The sequence below is a fragment of the Panthera uncia genome, chromosome A2, assembly GCF_023721935.1.
Source record: "Panthera uncia isolate 11264 chromosome A2, Puncia_PCG_1.0, whole genome shotgun sequence".
Taxonomy (NCBI): Eukaryota; Metazoa; Chordata; class Mammalia; order Carnivora; family Felidae; genus Panthera; species Panthera uncia.
The window spans coordinates 44,464,822-44,470,821 of record NC_064816.1 but is presented as its reverse complement, the minus strand read 5'-3'; positions in this window follow the sequence as shown (position 1 = coordinate 44,470,821).

Below are 6,000 nucleotides of genomic sequence, written 5' to 3'. Positions count from 1 at the left end.
TCGATTATGCATCCATAAAGAAGGGGATTTTTGGTGGGGGTTGGGAGAAGGCTTGGGTATATGGGAAACACTGATCCTCTGGAAATAATGATCACAAGGTGCATTATCAGCTCATTTGTACCAAGCTCAAATCCATGAAAAGAATACAGCTGATAAAGACCGCTGAGAAAAGTGTCCTGCACCAGGCTTGTTAAATAGCACTGTGAAAAAGCCAGAGAGGACTTCTTGATAAGATGAAATCCCCCTGGTCCTTGAGAATCTAGGCTAAAGTTTCTCACTCTTTCTGAACTGTGCTGCTGGGCTAAAAACTGGACGAATTTTCAGTGCAGTTTCCAACTCAACGTTTGCCTCCATTCCAGAACATTTGTAAATACTCAGTTCTGTGGGTAAAGGAAAAAAAACCTCGCTAATATGTGAACCACATTCACATGTGTACTTTTTTATTTATTAATAAAACCTTTGCTTCGGGACATATTAGGCAAGCCAAAGGCTGAATCACATGGATTATTGCTTGTGGGCTGTTAGCTTTGAACAATCTCTTTTGGAGCTGGCCCTTGGACCTCCATCTGTGGGAACGTTTTTTTTTTTTTTTTTTTTTATGTGAAGTGGCAACTTAGGATGGTTTTATATGTAATGTTCCCCCTCTAGTGGCCAGATCGTTTGTGGTTTTACTATTTTTGTACAAATCATCTCTTGAGTGGGAGAACCTTTTAGTTAGGGGTACTCTAGATTTGGGAAGGCTAGGGAGAGGGGATAAAAAAAAGGGGGACGCAAACTTCTTTTCCACAGGAAAAAATTGTTCTAAAGTGTTTGTCCATTAGAGTCTCTAGCTTTTTATCTTAAATTTTTTTAACATTTTATTTAGTTTAAGTAATGTCTACACACAACCTGGGGCTCAGACTTAAAACCCCCAGATCAAGAGTTGCATGCTCTACTGAGTGAGCCAGCTGGGCACCCCAATCTAGCTTTTTAATGAGGAGTTGGAGATGACGAATGTGGTCGGTAGAAGGGAGGAGAGGCTTTGGAATCACCTCTTTTTGCTCTGATTATTTTCTGAATTCCTATGCCTTTATTAACAACTATGTTGTTAATAGCTATCCATCAAGTTTCATTAGAAAACTCTTTACTATTATTTTTAAATATAAGAAGAGCAAAATGCGTAGGGTAAAACTAGAAACTCTAAAAAATACTCGAAGTATCCTTAGAAACCCTTTGTCCTGTGGGTTCCAGTCTTCTTCCAAACCTGTGCCAGCAGGTAACTATTACTGACAGTTACTGTATCTTTCCAGGCCTTTTTTCTTTGCATTTAGAGACATACATGTATATATTGATGTATATTGAACACACACACTCAGAAATCAGGCACAGTGTATATAACATATTTGGTTCTTATTAAAAAATGGAATCGTATTGGAGCACCTGAGTGGCTCAGTTGGTTGAGAGTCCAACTTCGGCTCAGGTTATGATCTCATGGTTTGTGAGTTCAGGCCCCACATCGGGCTCACTGTTATCAGTGCAGAGCCTGCTTGGGATCCTCTGCCCCCCTCTCTCTACCCCTCGCCTGCTCACGCTCTCTCTCTCTCATAAAAAAAAAATAATAATAATTTAAAAAAAATGGAATCAGCCACCTGGGTGGCTCAGTTGGTTAAGCGTCTGACTCTTGGTTTCGGCTCAGGTTATGATCTCATGGTTTGTGAGTTCAAGCCTCATGTCAGGCTCTGCACTGACAGCAAGGAGTCTGCTTGGAAATCTCTCTCTCTCCCTCTCTCTCTGCTCCTGCCCCACTTGTGCTTTCTCTCTTTCTCTCTCTCTCTCTCTCTCTCTCTCAAAATAAATGAATAAACTTTAAAAATGTTTTAAATAAAATAAAAAGTGGAATCATTCTATAAATGTTACTCATTTAATATATTTTGTACATCTCAGGAAAGTACTATATAGGTCTAGCCCTTTTTAAAATAGCTGAATTAATTAAATTAACATATTTAAACATTTCACTACTGATGAATATTTAGGTTATTTTCAGTTTTTTATTTAAAAATGTTTCAATAAACCTATTTGTAGTTACATATATCTTTGCCAATTTGTGCAGATATTTCTGTAGGATAAATTCCTGGGAGTCTAAATCCTGTATCCAAGCACATGGTTATTTTAAGTTGTGATGGATATAGATTGACAGCTTTTCAAAAAGTCTGAACCAATTTATAATCCCACGTGCCGTGAATCTGCAGCTTTTCAATGTTTTTTTGTTTTTTGTTTTTTGTTTTTTTTATTAAAATGAATCTGAAAACAACCAAGGTAGCTCAGCATCAGGCAAATTCATTTATAGGATTCAGGAATAGTTGTCAGGGGAGATGAATGAAATCAAACTGAGGTCTTCATCTGGCCTCAGCACTAGAGCATTCCTGGTTGTTGCTGAAATACAACTCTAGGGCATGCTGATCGGTCCAATCTTGGTTGCAAATGACTCTGGTCTGCAAAAAGTGACTCACTGTTAATGAAATCAGTTTTCACGAGTAAATTGCTTCCACTCTCCACCCCTGCCCATACCCCACAGTGACCTCTTAACTGCTTCTAATTACCATGTTATTTTTCTCTTTGTGGTTTGGTGATCTGGAACCCCTCGCTGAGTTAATAATTCTGACTTTTCCTAAGTATGGCTTGGTGGGGGATGCATCTGACCTCATGTGCTTCTGAAAAAGTAAAAAAAAAATCACAGTCTGAAGGTCAGGAATCTTACATGTTATCTAATCTCTCCAGCCTCCTCTCACCCGTCACCCTCCTCTATCTGATGTCCTCAGAGCTGGTCCCTGTCTCACCTGGATTATTGTGATAGAAGTACCTTGGGGAGATTGTAAAAAATACACTTTTACGAGTCCTTTCCCAGGAAGACTAGGACTGAAATGTGGCCTGGGATTAGATACATTCCCAAGTCCCCATTCTCACCCCCTGAGCCTTTTACCCCTTAGAAGGTGCAGTTGCATTCTCTGTATAATGAGGGTTTCAATTACTGGAGCTATTCTGTAGGGGAAAGGAGAGGAGGGTTGTCATGAAAATTTTGCCTGGAGGCTTTACATTAGGACAGTTGCTCCCGGAAGTCACTGGGGTGTCCATCTGGATGGCCCTGTTGCTGAAACATTGATGGATGCTGCTTCTGCTTTAGGCTCTATTTCTTGACTCTTCTGGAAACCAGAAGACAGGAAACCAGATGACAGGAAACCAGTTGGGAAGAGGGTAAGATGGAAAAAACTGTACACACCTCCCTTCACATAGATCTGTTGTAGACCTCTCATTTCATATGGTTTGAGGAACGTTCCACTCTGGAAGTCCGTGATGGGGTTTTCTGGGTGAAGTAAAACAAAGATGAAACCACCCACGTAAACCTAGGGAGTAGCTTTCGCTTTATAGTAGCTTTAAAAAAACACCAACAGTGGGGTGCCTGGCTGGCTCAGTCGGTAGTCTGCAACCCTTGATCTCAGGGTTGTAAGTTTGAGCCCATGTTCGTTGGGTGTAGAGATTACTTAATAAAATCTTTGAACAAAACAAAACAAAACAAAACAAAAACACAACAGAAAGCTTACCATAGTATGGGAGCCCTTAAACAATAGCAGATATGTTGGTATGCTCCAGAAATGTTGGCTAAAAGCTGAGGTTTTGACATGTGTGGGAAGTGAGGACCTAAGGTCGACCTGGTAGCAACTTCTCAATGGTGGTGGCATGTGCTTTCTTTGTGGGACCTATGGATTTTGCAATATAAACTTGGCACTTGGAACTGTTAGGTCCCAGAATGTCTGCAACACTCAGCCAAGTTGGCTTTGTGGTAGAAAATAAATTATTACTTATTCCCTTATGCGTCCTCAGAGTGGCACTATTTATAAATGAATAAGCTGAAACTGCAGTTGGAGAATTCCAACCGAATCTCTTCTCAGTTAAAAGAAAAAGTATGAATAGCATTTGTCATCACCCTTCATGTGTTGTGGCGGTTGTTGGGGAGGTGGACCGCGTGCCTATCTAACCACAAACATAGGGGTAAATAAATATCAAGTACACAATAGGTGTATTGGTAAAGAAATAGTCCTATTTTTTTTTTAAATTTTTAAATGTTTATTTATTTTTTTTCAGAGAGAGAGAGATGAGTGCCAGCAGGGGAGGGACAGAGAGAGAGGGAGACACAGAATCTGAAGCAGGCTCCAGGCTCTGAGCTGTCAACACAGGGCCTGACGTGGGGCTTGAACTCACAGACCGTGAGATCATGACCTAAGCCGAAGTCAGACGCCTAACTGACTGAGCCACCCAGACACCCCAAGAAATAGAGTCCTTTCAAAGGGAAAATATTGTTAACGAATCCATTTGATCCCTGCCCAGTAACGAATGTTTACGGAATGCTTGTTGTATCTTAAATTATTTTAAACAACAGGTTCTAAAAAATCCCCCTTGCTTTGTAGCCTTAGAAGTCTTCTGATTTTTTGAAATTTAAGTTCTTATTTTTATCTGGTATCTTAATAGAAAAAAAGGAAAGCTATATATTTGTTCATAGCTAAAACTTACCGGTTAAAGTGTAGGGTTAAAAGAAGTTTTGGGGATCTAATGCACAACATTGTGGTTATAGTCAACAATACTGTATTGCATACTTCAAAGTTGCTAAGAGACTAGATCTTAAATGTTCTCACTACAAAAAGGAAGTGGTAATCATGTGACTTGATGGAGGCGTTAGGTAACACTAGGGTGGTCATCATACTGAAATATATATAACATGTTACAAACATATTTCAAATTAACACAGTTGTACACCTTGAACTTACACAATGTTATACTTCAATTGTATCTCAGTGGAAAAAAGAAACAGAAAGGGGGATAAAAGCCTAGATTTAAAAAGCACTGCAGAACGTTACCTATGTTTTTGAAATGAACCCTAAAAACACACTTATTTTCTACCACTTTGTCATGTTAAAATGTATGCCACAAGATATTAAACATTAAAGTATTGAATATTAAAACCATTTAAAGATATACTCTATAAAAATAACAATAGTAATACAAACTGTGTTAAATGGAAAAAATAATAAAAACTGATCTAAATGGGGAAAAACCATTCCTTTTGAAAGACTAAAATGCCCTTGGTCTCCCAAATGTATCATTATTCTAAGCACCTCTGCTTCATGGTGGGAGGTTCGCTTGAACTGAATCCATTGTCTACACTGTTCATATTCTGCTCCATGTCACCCTTCCTATTGTTCTCCTGTTTCTCCTGTCATCAGACTGCCCAGAGCTTGTATCTGAGATGGGAGAACAAATTTGGCCAGATACTGATGCTTTCTGGCAATAATGCCAGCCCATGTGATGTTCTTTGTCACTTTTTTTGGGTACAGCCAGTTTAGAACAAGATGTTCTCTTATGAGACTTTAAACCTGTTTTTGATGGTCAAATATGCAAAGAAGCATTCCTGAAGACAAACGCTACATCATGTACATCTCCTTACACTGGGAATATTAATGCGGAAAAATCAGGTAGCTGAGACCCTTTGGTCTTATAAGCTGATTCCCTCACAGTGTTCAGGAAATGCTCCTCGGTACATCCAGGTGCATAAGCCAGAAATTGCAGTGTCATTCTTGACCTCTCCGTCTCTCTCATCTCCCGCATCTAGTCCATCTGCACGGCTTGTCACTACTGCCTCTGACATACACCTTCCAGTCTTGACTACCATCAGTAGTCCAAGCTGCATGTTTCTCTTGGACTGTTATGTACAATCTCCTAATTGGTGTCCCTGGATCCTCTCTGACAAACCATTTGCCCTTCATTTCAAGTCAGCTGTCCCCACTATTGCCATTTCTTCTAGAAATATAAATGTGATCACGTCCCCATTATGCTCCAACTTCACTAGTGGCTTTCCATGTACTTTCAGGAAGAACATTGTCTTACTTGGATTGGGCTGCTATGACAATATGCCACAGACTGGATGGCTTACACGACAGATATTTATTTCCTGAAGTCTGGAGTCTCAAG